The sequence below is a fragment of the Orcinus orca genome, chromosome 11 (genome assembly GCF_937001465.1).
Source record: "Orcinus orca chromosome 11, mOrcOrc1.1, whole genome shotgun sequence".
In the NCBI taxonomy this organism is placed as follows: domain Eukaryota; kingdom Metazoa; phylum Chordata; class Mammalia; order Artiodactyla; family Delphinidae; genus Orcinus; species Orcinus orca.
This window is the reverse complement of record NC_064569.1, coordinates 42,047,526-42,060,694: the sequence shown is the minus strand read 5'-3', so window position 1 is coordinate 42,060,694 and position 13,169 is coordinate 42,047,526. Positions and strand designations below refer to the sequence as shown.

The following is a 13,169-nucleotide window of genomic DNA, read 5'->3' as shown; positions in this document are numbered from 1 at the left end:
CAGCTCCATGAGCATGCATGAAGCATGTCAATGCTAAGCTCTCTGTAGAGTGAGCTAGCTAAGCTATTCACATGGAAAGATTCCAGTAACAGTGTTTTGGGTCTTTCCTTTGCAGCTGGTCAGAAAAATCTTCCAAACCCCTTCCTGGAATCTGTAAGTCTGACTTCTATCATTCTGGAAACCAAATGAGAGAAGAGGGCTGGGGGTCTCAGCACTTGCTTGTAAACTTTACTTCATTCACCATCTTTTCAGTAAGGTGTCTATGCCCTACTGTGCCTTGTTATAAAGACCCTCTCTTTAACCAACTCCAGAGAATAAAACTGAAGTCCTCTGTGGAGGTGGGGGGGAACAGTGTCTGGCTGTTCTGAGGAGGGGAGGGGATTCCAAGGTCCAATGGCTCATAAATAGATTTCAACCAATCTTCTAGATTTTTTAAATCAATTTTATTGAAGTACAATTTGCATACAATAAAATGCATCCATTTTAAGTGTACAGTTGGATCTGTTTTGATAAAGGTATACACTCGGGTAGCCACCACCAAAATAAAGATATAGAACATACCCGTTACCCGCAAAGGATCTCCTCGTGCCTCGTTATAATCAATGCCCACAACCCTAGTCCCCAAGCAGACACTCATCTCTTTTCCGTCACTATAGAATAGATGTCTCTTCTAGAATTTCATATAAATAGAATTATACAGTAAGTACTCTTTAGTGTCTAGCCTTTTTGCTCCACATAAATTTTTTGAGATTCATCCATGCTGTTGCATGGGTAAGCCTTCATTTCTTTTTATCGCTGAGTAGCACCCCATCTCATGAATAGAGCACAATCCATGCCTTTTATGGACATTTGAGTTCTTTCCCATTTGGGGCTATATTGAATACCTGATATGAAAGCTCTTCTACATGCAGTTTTTATGGACATACATTTTCATTTCTCTTGGGTAAATAAATACCTAGAAGTGGAGTTGCTGGGTCATAAGTAAATATATGTTTAACTTTATAAGAAACTGCAATGTGATTTTCCAAAGTGGTTATGCAATTTTACTTTTCTACCAGCAACACATGAGCATTCTAGTTGCTGCACACACTCACTAATACTTGATATTATCAATAATTCTAATGGGGGTTTGGTGGATCTCACTGTGGTTTTAATTTGATTTCCCTAATAATTAATAACATTAAGCATATTTTCATGTGCTTACCAGCCATTCATGCATCTTATTCTGTGATGTGTATGATCAAATAATCTAATTTTAAACTGGGCTATTTGTCTTCTTACCAAGTTGTAAGTGTTCTTTCTGTATTCTACATTCGAGTCCATTGTCAAATATATAAACTATGAATATTTTCTACCAGGCTGACTTGACTTTTCATTTACTTAATGATGTCTTTTGAAAAGCAAAAGGTTTTATTTTGATGGAGTCCGGTTTATCAAATGTTTTCTTTTATGCTTCATGCTTTTTGTGTCTTAGCAAAGAACTCTCTGTCTACCCCAAAATTGTAAAGATTTTCTCTTATGTTTTCTTTTGGAAGTTATATAGTTTTACCTTTTATGTTAATGTCTATGATCCATTTATAGTTCGTTCTTGTGTACTGCATCAAATTCTTTTTTTTTTTTAATGGATACCCAGTTCTTCCAGGACCCTGTGTTGAAAAGACTATTCTTTCTCCATGGAATTGCCTTTTTGTCTTTGTCAAATATCAATTGACCATATATGTGTGGGTCTATTTTTAGATTCTATTCCATTCCATTGGTCTATGTGTCTATCCTTTTGCCAATATCATACTGTCTTAATTACAGTAGCTTTATATTAAGTCTTGGAATTAGGTATCTTAAGTGCCCCAGCGTTAAGCTCTGTTAGGGTAAGTTCAGAGTAGTCTTTACTCTGGACTACCTTGGGCTTTCCACTAGCACATGATCCTTCTGGGGTCTCTGCTGAGTGCCCCGGGTGTTTATTAAGGACTCTCCTCTCTGATTGGTTCTAACTTGAATGAGCTCTGAAAATCGTTCAGCTTACAACTCCCCAGTCATTCTTTGCCTAACCTCATGGAGTATCACTCTACACATACAAGACTGGTTACTCAACCATGGACCCAAGGAGAATCCATGCAGATTTCTGAAGCTCTCTCTCTGTAGATGCCTTCTTTCTCCCAGCTGGCTTAAGAGTCAACTTTCTTGGGTCTAAGATAGTGTATTTAAAAACCTAGAGTTCTCCTCCCATGTGTCTCCTTTACTACTCACACAGAACACTTCACTTCTGACACTTCTGGTGGCCAAATGTACGGGAAGTTTTCCCCACACTAAGCAATTCTGCAACACCATCCAGATGTCCTACAATTTACTCCACTCTGGCACTTATCCACCTAGAGATAGGGTCAGGTCCCACAGATTAAGGGCTCAGTCCCACAAAATTGCCCCCTCCCTTCAGCCACCAGTCACAAGTCCAGGTGGTCAGGTGTGCTTCTGATTGATTTGCTATAAATCTGAGGTTCCCACGACCCCTTCCCCAGGTTCCATTAATTTGCTAGAGTGACTCACAGAACTCAGGGAAACATTTATGTTAACCAGTTTATTAAAGGGTGTGATAAAGGATACAGTGGACAGCCAGATGAGAAATACATGGGGTAAGGGGTGGGAGGGTCCCAGGAGCAAGGGCTTCTGTCCCCGTGGAGTTGGGTTGCATCACTCCCCCAGCCCCATCCATGGATGTTTTCAGCAATTTAGAAGCTCTCCAAACCCCCTTCTCTTGGGACTTTATGGAGGCTTCCTCACATAGGTGTGATCAATTATTAACTCCATTTCCAACCCCTCTCCCCTCTCTGGAAGATGCGGGGGGTGGAGATAAAAATTCCAAGCTTCTATTCATGGCTTGCCATCATGGAGCTCACCCAGAGCCTCCTGAAAAGAACAAAAGATGCTCCTAAGGCTCTTATCACTTAGGAATTTACAAGGGTTTTAGCAGCCCTGTGTCAGAGACAGGGTCAAAGACCAAATATTAGAACAAAAGATGCTCCTAAGGCTATTATCCCTTAGGGAATTATGAGGGTTTTAGGAGCTCTGTGCCAGGAATGGGAGGTTGGGGGGCAGAGATCAATATATTTATTTTTCTATTAGCTCACAGTTAGTTACAACTTGTTCTATTTTCTAGCTTCCAGAAGTGTTCTGCCTTAACCCTTGCTGTTTTCTTTGTCTTACACACAACAGTTCTGCTATAACATGATATACACATTCCTGAAAATCACAGTACTATGTGTACATCAACTATACGTCAATTTAAACAAAAGTTTTTTTTTATCTCCATACTGTGCAAAATCATGCAACAAAACCACAGAGCTGGGCTTCCCTGGTGGCGCAGTGGTTGGGAGTCTGCCTGCCGATGCAGGGGACATGGGTTCGTGCCCCGGTCCGGGAAGATCCCACATGCCACGGAGCGGCTGGGCCCGTGAGCCATGGCCGCTGAGCCTGTGCGTCTGGAGCCTGTGCTCCGCAACGGGAGAGGCCACAACAGTGAGAGGCCCGCGTACGGCAAAAAAAAAAAAACAAAAAACCACAGAGCTTATGGAGGGGAAAAGGGGTTAGGGACACAATACCCAAAAAGGTCATCAGTGACTCGCTAAAAAGATAGGAGCCTAATAAAAACAGTAGCACAGTTTTACACATATTAAATGGCTAAGAAATACATAACAACTACAATAAATAAAGCGTTTTACCTGGAAAAAGACTTGACATTTGCTTGTGGACATGGGCACCGGAAGGGTTGCTGCTTGAGTTATTGTGAAGTTCTTGTGAGTTGTATGTTATTAGCTGGAGGAGGGTTACCTGAAATTTGATGGAAAGTTGTAACAGCTAATGTGGATGGGTGTGGGTTGTGAACTGAGGCAGGTGGTAGTTGTTTGAGTTGTGTGCGTTTTGTGTATTTCTACGTGGCTCAGTTATCCACATTCACCCATGTGCCTTACATATAAAATCGTGCAAAAGCAAATGTGAAATTCACATTAGGCTCAAATCGTTCCATAATATATCAATCATGTTGAAATGAATTCTCATTTTCAAAACAACCAACTGTATTTTTATCCAAACAAACTTCACTGCAGTTTTTGTGAGTTTCAGAGAGTAAATATGTGTGTTCAATCTGCCATATTTATTTCTTTCCACAGGTGACTCCCCCAAGTAGACAGTGGGACCTGCCGGAGTAAGGACAGGTGATACTCTGTCAAATTTCCCCACTGTCTAATCCAGCATCTGACCCTCAGTGGGTGCTCACTGATGTTGGTTTAATAGAGTTCCAATGAAAGTTGTTCTTTGGCCATTTAATGCATCAAACAGACAAAATATTTGTGTGAATTTATGAAGACACACTATTTAAAATAGATTCCCATCTCCAGGAGATGCCCTTAACTTCATGGAACATACAGCAGCCAAACATTCTAGCTGGAATTTCTCCAATCAGCAATTCCTCAGCCTAGCTAGACACTTCTTATTTGAAACCTGTCAAGAAAGAGCCAGGGGCTTCCCTGGTGGCGCAGTGGTTGAGAGTCCGCCTGCCGATGCAGGGGACACGGATTCGTGCCCCGGTCCGGGAAGATCCCACATGCCACGGAGCGGCTGGGCCCGTGAGCCATGGCCGCTGAGCCTGCGCATCCGGAGCCTGTGCTCCGCAACGGGAGAGGCCACAGCAGTGAGAGGCCCGCGTACCGCAAAAAAAAAAAAGTCTCATTATGTCCACGTTGCCCACCACCTGAACAGGTTTTGCAGTCACTAGTCCAGAAGGTTAAAGCTTGAAGGTAACATTCTGTTCCTGGCTTAAGAGTCAGAAAATCACTGACAACGTTTCAAAAGCTGTAAGCATAACTACTGCCCAGATCTTGGTTTCTAGATACCATCCTCCACTAAAAGAAACTAATTTGCCTCTGAGAAATGACAAATTCTAGGGCTGGGACAGATAAATCACAAGATGAGTCAGGACCATCTCGTTCCAGAAAGTTGGGAAGTGCTTAAAGGATGGAGGGACTATATCAAAAGGACACAGAAGCCAGCTTGAAGGGGTTCCCACTGGCCAAAGCTGAGATAATCTGAGCCTCAAGATAAATAATAAATAAAATAGGGATCCCTGAGTCTATACTAATATAAACAAATAAATAAATAATAAATAAAATAGGGATCCCCAAGTCTATACTAATATAAATAAATAAGTAATAAATAAAATAGGGATCCCTGAGTCTATACTAATATAAATAAATAAATAAATAGATAGATAGATAAATAAATAAATGTGGAGTAGAGAAAGGGTTTTTTTCCCCCTACAGAAGATGCCAACTAATAAATGTAGAAGTAATCCTGGATTTGTCAACCATCATGGTAATAATTAAACCAAGAAACATCAATGATGCTCGTGGAGGAAGTTTGGTGAGGATCAGGATACTTACATGGTCCCAAAGTGTCTTTCCACAAAGTGCTTTTTTTTTTCAATTTTATTTATTTTATTTATTATTTATTTTTGGCTGCATTGGGTCTTCGTTGCTGCATGTGGGCTTTCTCTAGTTGCGGTGAGCAGGGGCTACTCTTCATTGCGGTGCGTGGGCTTCTTATTGCGGTGGCTTCTCTTGTGGTGGAGCACGGGCTCTAGGCGCGTGGACTTCAGTAGTTGTAGCACACGGGCTCAGTAGCTGTGGCTCGCGGGCTCTAGAGCACAGGCTCAGTAGTTGTGGCGCACAGGCTTCATTGCTCTGTGACATGTGGGATTGTCCCACACCAGGGCTTGAACCTGTGTCCCCTGCATTGGCAGGCGGATTCTTAACCACTGCACCACCAGGGAAGTCCCAATAAATATATATTTAATCCATAAAAAGTCACCAAACTTTGTTGTCCTTGGACCTCTATGCCATTCTCCAGTGTTGTGTCCCCAGCAGCAGTGGGCAGGACCCTGCTGGTACAGTAGACAGGGGAACCAGGAAAGGGCTGCCTTTGAAGCAGGTGTCCCAGCCTCCAGTCACTGAGGGATTGTGAGGTTTGGGTTTTTTGCTACCCAGCAAAGTTGCTGCTTCATTTTTTGCATATTTTAATAGGTTTAGTGTTTTCCCTGAGAGAGTTCTGCAAATTCCAAGAATGGAAAAGAAATAAATGTTTGTCGATGCATATCTCCTCTGTTTGAATATGAGCTGCTATAGGCAAGAGCTGTGCAAAGTCAGCCTCAAGTGGCACTGTTTTATCCACTCTTTCTCAGTCCCTAATAAGGGCTGGGCCACAGCCAGTGCTCAGTGAATGCTTTGTTTCTCTCTCTCTGTGTGTGTGTGTGTGTGTGTGTGTGTGTGTGAGAGAGAGAGAGAGAGAGAGAGAGAGAGATTTAATGGACTTTTTATTGCATGTCTAGGTGGCAGAGATAAGTCCCATCGCCACACAACTTCCCTCCATTTTTCCACCTGCAAAGGCTCTCTGAGGCAGCTCGTCCCAAATCACGTGTTGTATGTGAATGTCTGGAGTGTGTTTAGTTACTGAGAGATGGGTAAGCCATAGTTACATGCCCTTAGAAACCAGTAAGTTCCCAGCTTCAAAGAAGCAATGGCTCCTAGCGATAAGAAGCCAGGCACGGGGGATGTGCATAGTGTAGTTAAAATATTGAATGTTGGTTTTCTCCGGTGGGTTGGAGATGGGTTTAAATGCCTGCGCCCGTGGGCACGACCGGAGCCGCGCGGCCACGGAGACCACGATGCCGCTGCCGGGGACCGCAGCCTGCGAGGGGAGGCGGCTTCCGCCGAGGCCGGGCTGCTGCGGTGTCTGAGTTGCCAGGACAGCGCGCCTCAGAGCTGGGAGCATCCCCGTCCCTGGGGCCGAGATGCCTGCTTCTCTGTCCTCCCTCCTCCCTCTCGGAACCGGGGCGAGCGGCTCTGGTAGTTGGCCTGCCCGTGGAGTCGTTCTTCGGGCCTCAGCGCGGGGAGACATGCCCGAATTGGGGAGCGCTGTGACTTTCAGCCTCCCACTTCACCCCGGGAAGCCGACTTGCTGAAGCCGGAGCCACGAGGGGGACCGTGGGAGGGACGCAAGTCAAATGCCTGACTTCCCCCAGTCCTATCCACAGTGCAAAGAGCGACTCCATTATAACCCAGTCGGAGGAGAAGGCAGATTTCGTGATTATTCCCTCTGAAGGAATAGAGAACAAAACAGAGGAGACAGACTCTCCATTATCCCGGGACTGGAGACCAGGCAGCCCCCGGCCCTATCTGGAGACTTCATGGGAAGAACAGCTGTTGGAACAACAAGAACATTTGGAAAAAGAAATGGAGGAAGCCAGGAGAATGATATCAGGATTACAGGCCTTACTGCTCAAGGGATCCTTACCCGAAGATGAACGGGAGAGGCCCTTGGCCCTCTGTGAACCAGGAGTCAATCCCGAGGAACAACTGATTACAATCCAAAGTCGTCTGGATCAGAGTATGGAGGAGAATCAGGACCTAAAGAAGGAGCTGCTGAAGTATAAACAAGAAGCCAGAAACTTACAGGGGGTAAAGGATGCCTTGCAGCAGAGGCTGACTCAGCGGGACACGTCCGTCCTTCAGCTCAGACAAGAACTGCTGAGGGCAAATGTGGAAGAAGATGAGCTGCACAACCAGAACGTGGATCTGCAGAGGAAGCTAGACGAGAGGAATCGGCTCTCGGGAGAATATAAAAAAGAACTGGGGCAGAAGGACCTCCTCCTGAAGCAGTACCAGGCCAAGCTGGAGGAAGCACTTCGGAAACTCTCTGAGGCCATTTACCAGCAGGTGGATCTGAAGCGGGAGCTGGAACACAAAGACATGCTTTTGACTCACTGTATGAAGAGAGGCAGAGGAGGTGACCCACTGCAGCAGTCACAGCCCTCAAAGCAACGGTTTTCTCCTTCCAGTGGCAGGAAAAGGCTCTGCTTCCGTCGCTCACAGAGGGAGCAGCGACCTGCAGCTCGTTCGGGTTGCCCTCCGCAGCCTACGCAACAGTGGCCACGACCCTCAGCACCACACCATCGACAGCTTGGAGCAGGGCATCTCCAGCCTCATGGAGCGCCCGCGCGCCATGGAGACCCAGAGGAAACAGGACAGAAGGGTTCGGGGCAAGTCACCCAGAACTCAAGCAGGTGGTGAATACCGGGAGTCCTGGCCCCCGCATTCAAAGCTGCCTCACTCACAGAGCTCTCCAGCTGTCAGCAGCGCCTGCACGAAGGTGCTCTATTTCACTGACCGACCACTTACGCCCTTCATGGTCAATATACCGAAGAGGTTGGGGGAGGTGACACTGAAGGATTTTAAAGCAGCTGTTGACCGGGAGGGAAATCATCGGTATCACATCAAAGCACTGGATCCCGAGTTTGGCACTGTCAAGGAGGAGGCTTTCCACGATGATGATGCCATTGCTGGATGGGAAGGGAAAATTGTAGCCTGGCTGTAAGAAGACCATGGAGAGAATTAACGTTGAGCATTAGATTGAGGGCTTGTGGAACTTGGCAGTCGCTGGCTGCTTCACTCAAGAGAGGAGACTAAAACCAGAATACACTAAGAAGTTTTTCGTTTGTGCTGCCAAAACAGAAGCTTCTCCAAGTGTGACGGCCGTAGGCCAGTCCTGTTTCTAGAAGTGCCTGGCACGTGTGGTCCTTAAAGTCCATGTCCAAAAGTAGACCACGGGTTCTTGTGGAGTTCCTTGTCCGTGGGAACACAGTGTTTTATTCTACTCTGAGGGCAACAAACCGAAGGCCTTAACCAACGGGGATGGGTGATCCCCTCCTATATGGGCATGGCTGCTCTTATCTGGAACCTGGGAACTGGATGTATCACTCCTGTGTGTTACAGTATTATTTTAATTGGCCTCAGTGGTTGCAGCAGAGTACCAGCATTTGTACTCACAGACAAGGTGGAGGTACCAGCTTTTTTGCTTCTTTGCAGCTATTGCAAAGCAAGAATAACTCGTAAGGTGGTACCAAGGATGAAAACCCACTCTTCAGGAATTATTTGGACTGGACATGGATGGTGCTGAATTGTTGAATGGATTGAAAAAGGGCTGCCCATATTGTGCTATATACTACGCTAAAACCATAATTAAGTAAGAAAAAAATATATATATATTGAATGTTGCAAGAGATGCTCATCTCGGGCTTCCCTGGTGGTGCAGTGGTTGAGAGTCCGCCTGCCGATGCAGGGGACACGGGTTCGTGCCCCGGTCCGGGAAGATCCCACATGCCGCGGAGCGGCTGGGCCCGTGAACCATGGCCGCTGAGCCTGCGCGTCCGGAGCCTGTGCTCCGCAACGGGAGAGCCCACAACAGTGAGAGGCCCACGAACCGCAAAAAAAATTAGAGATGCTCATCTCCACCTAAGCTCACCCAACACATGGGCACTGTCCATTGTGCTGAACGGTCAAATTTTACAGAGACAGGGAAGGGCAGACCCCCTGCCCAGAGTCACGGGTATAGGAGAGAGAGTTCAAAGTAGGAATTTCCACATCTCAGATATTCACCAAAGCCTAGAGAAAGTTCATCTGGGTCTTCATTGGAGATCACTGATATCTAGATGAAGAAGAGAGGCTCTCGGGGAACCAAGACAGGGCTCTGGACGTCACAAGCTGGATTCAGGAGCTCTGATAGAGATAAGGCCACCCCCAGGCCGGGCCCAGCCCCAGGACCAGAGGCCACACCCCCAGCAGCAGCAGCTATGAAAGCAAAGCCTTCTAGGGCTTAGCTGGGTCCTTTTCAGCCTGTTCTATCTGCAGAGCACCTACATATCACAAAACCCACATCAACAACACCTTCAGCCCACAGACCCGGGGGTACTCAATTCAGCCCCAGGGGTCTGCCTTTCCAGCTCCTGAGATCCGGTTACTGGCAACGGGCATCGCATTATGATAAGGTAGCAGCCAGACATGTGCCTGCTCCTGCCTGGGTCCACCAACTGACCCCAGTGTGACCTCCCTCCTCCAGGACTTGGGTTTGACTCATGCTTCCAGAATGGGAACCTGAGGATTACTGCCGCTCCACGATAGCTGGTCCAGGGGTAGCTGTGGAAGGGGCTCAGAGCAGGTGTCAGCTCTCAGGGAGGAGACACCTATCGCTTCGTGAGTACCCAAAAGGGGCCAGGGACCAGTCACCAGGCACACTGCCACATTTCATTGGCATGACTCTGTGGGGTCATTCCTAGAAAGGAGGAAAGTGAGATTCAGAAAAGATTGTGCACTTACCAGCCATGCACTTACCCTTGGGAGGCTCCCTGGAGCCAGCCAGCACCACCCCTGGGAACCACCATTTGTTCATTCATTCCTCCAGCCAGTATTTATTGAGGGCTTCCAGGCCCCTGCTTCATGGCCACTCAGTCCCTGAGAGCAGCCTGTAGGAAGCCCGCCCAGCTCTCCTGGAGGAGCCTGGCTTGGCTGGGAAAGGGGTTCCTGGACCCCAGGTCCACCAAGGTGTCCCACAGGTATCCCACTCCCTGTCAGCATGCTGCCTCGGTGCCCGGGGAGGGATCTCTGGTTGGGACTGGGGCATCAGCTGGGCAGTGGACCCCTGCACCCAGTAAGTGCTTCAGAGCAGGAAATGTGCTCGCTCTCCCAGGCCTCAGCCTGCGGCGGGTGGGCAGGTCGGGGAGGCGGTCTCTTCTCATTCCTGTGGTTTCAGGTGCCTGGGTGATGTCAGGCCTGAGTGATGCGTGGGACTCACTATGACTGGGGCCCAACTGGGGTGGAGGCATTTCTTTAAAAGCTTATAAATTACTACTTCCCCTTTCAGCCCAGCCCCACCACTGGCCTAGGAGGAGTTGCTCCACAGGTACACAAAGACAGCTTCCCCCTCGCCCTCCTTGATGCTCACGTGTGTCTATGGTACTACAGATCCAAAGAGTCACCCTTCTGGGGATCTCCTGTCCTCCACACTGCAGTGATAACGCGTACCCACAAACCTACCTCACAGGCAGCCAGCCCACCTTGGACACACAGGTGCACACTGTCAGCAGCCCCGTGCACGGGCTCACAGCCACACACACACACACACACACACACACATACACACACACATACACACACACACACGCACACACACACACACGCACACACACAGGCGTCCTCATGCTACTCCCATGCTCACAGGTGTCCTCCGGCACAGATGAGCTCCTACCTGTCAGAGCCCTCAAGCTCCTCCAGGTACCCACAGAAACATGTGCCTTTCCATTGTCACACGTGCTCTGGAGTGTGCACACGCGCCAGTATACAAGGGGCTTACACACGGGCAACAGTCTGCGGGAGCCCGCATTCCATTCCCACACACGCACACCCGTGTATGCAATCTACACAGACCTAGACACACTCCAATCACACACCCACACCAGACACACTCGCCCAAGTCTCCACACACCTTCACACACTCAGGTACACCCTACACAAACAAGTGTGATTTTCAGAATGCCTGGGGTGAGAATGTGACCAGCAGGGAGTCGAAGCCAGTACGAAGCCGCAATCCCCAGCCTCACCTCCAGGGGCCGCTGCCCAGTCCGCAGCCCCAGCTCAGCTGCAGAGCCCGCCTCAGGCACAGTCATCCCAGGAGGACTCTTCAGAAGGAGAGGGACATTCTGGAGAGAAGACAGCCCTGAACTCCCCGCAGTGTGTGGGGTGACCTCCCACCGAGGTGGGCAGGGATTCCAAGAGGGGAATCTGAATGGGGGCAAGTGAGTGGAAGAGAACCGCGGGGAATAAGGAGCAGATGCGAAAAGGAAGACCAGGAGGTCCTGGAGGGAAACAGGAGACAGGGAAGGACTGGGGGCAGAAGAGAGAAATGGAAGGAGATGGAAAGGATGGTGCCGGCGGGGGGGGGGCGGGGGGGGAGGGGAGGGGGAGGGGAGGGGAGGGGAAAACTAGAGGGAGGAGTTAGGGAGACACGTGAGAGGTGAGAAGGGAAAGAGGGCGCCCGAGACAGCGACGAGGCTGAGAGCACCTCTTCCAGGACCAGGAAGGGGGTGGCGCTTTCTGTCTCCTAGACCACCCTCCACCCTGCCCCACCATCAGCAATCCCCTAGGGGGTGTACTCTGCCCCAGTGCCTTGGCCAGCCCTAACCTGCCACCCGCCTGACACCCGTGTGAGGATGACTTCCAACAAGACCCAGGTGGCAGGAGGGGGCCCTGGGGTGTGAGTGCCTCTCAACCCGACTCACCCAGCTGCTCCCCTAGGGTGTGGAGAACCCTGAGACAGAGCTGGAATCCCTCCTGCCGGCTGCAGGGAGGCCTACTGCCTCCCGCTCAGGGCTCTGTGGAGTAAGAAGTCGAGCCATAAAAATGCCGAGATTTGCAGACTTTCCGAGCTGGGCAAGTTCCAGGTTCTCGCCCCTCTATGCCTAAGCTGTCACCCCATATTCCCTGTCCTCCCAACCCTGGAGGGCTCCGTCCATTTCTCACAGGGTAGGTGGTGAGCCGGGTAAGCTGGAAGGTTCTGAGAGAGCAGCTCAGATTACAGAGGAGCAAAAGAGGCCTCGGACCCGGCATCTTGTCCACCAGCTCTTCACCCTGGACACACTCCCAGAACCCCTGTCCCTCCAGTCCCTCCGAGAGTGCTCCAAGAGCTTCACATCATGCCCAGAGCCCCCCTTGGGCCATTTGCCACAGGTTCTGCCTCTCCCAACCTCTGTGCCCCAGAACGCAGGCCCAGACGGAGGAACAGTGACTGCTTATTGGTTGGATACCCCAAGTGACAGGGAGAAAGGTACGGTGCTCTCTATTTTACAGATGAAAATATTGAAGTTCAGAGAGGTGGCCTGTCTTGTCTGAGGGCCTGTGGAGCAGACCAGCAATTGAGATCGAAAGGCAGGAGGAGGCTGAGCCATCCTGGCCTGCTCTTCCTCCAGTTTCAGCCCTACGGCTCAGCCTTCCCCCTCCAGCGGAGCCCCAACTCAACCCCTATTCCTGTACCCCACCCCTCCCACCCGTGTGGGACACACCTCAACTCCCCGCTCCAGACCCACACCCCACTCTACACCCATCCCACTCCCTCCCCCTCCCCAGGAGCACACCATCCCCCATCACTCCCTCCTCCCTCCCTCCTCCGGAAAGCCGAAGTCAGACCCCTCCATCCTCCCCCATTCCCATAGCGCTGCAGCCCCTGCGTCTGCCTACGTCTCTCCCCTGCTTAAAACCCTTCAATGGCTCCCCCCTCACCTTGAGACAGTGTTCACT

General features: G+C 49.4%; 1 pseudogene; it reads left to right on the top strand.

Moving 5' to 3' along the window:
* Positions 1-6,823: 6,823 nt before the first annotated feature.
* LOC101272868 (dixin-like) lies at positions 6,824-9,309 on the top strand (annotated as a pseudogene).
* Positions 9,310-13,169: the final 3,860 nt, after the last annotated feature.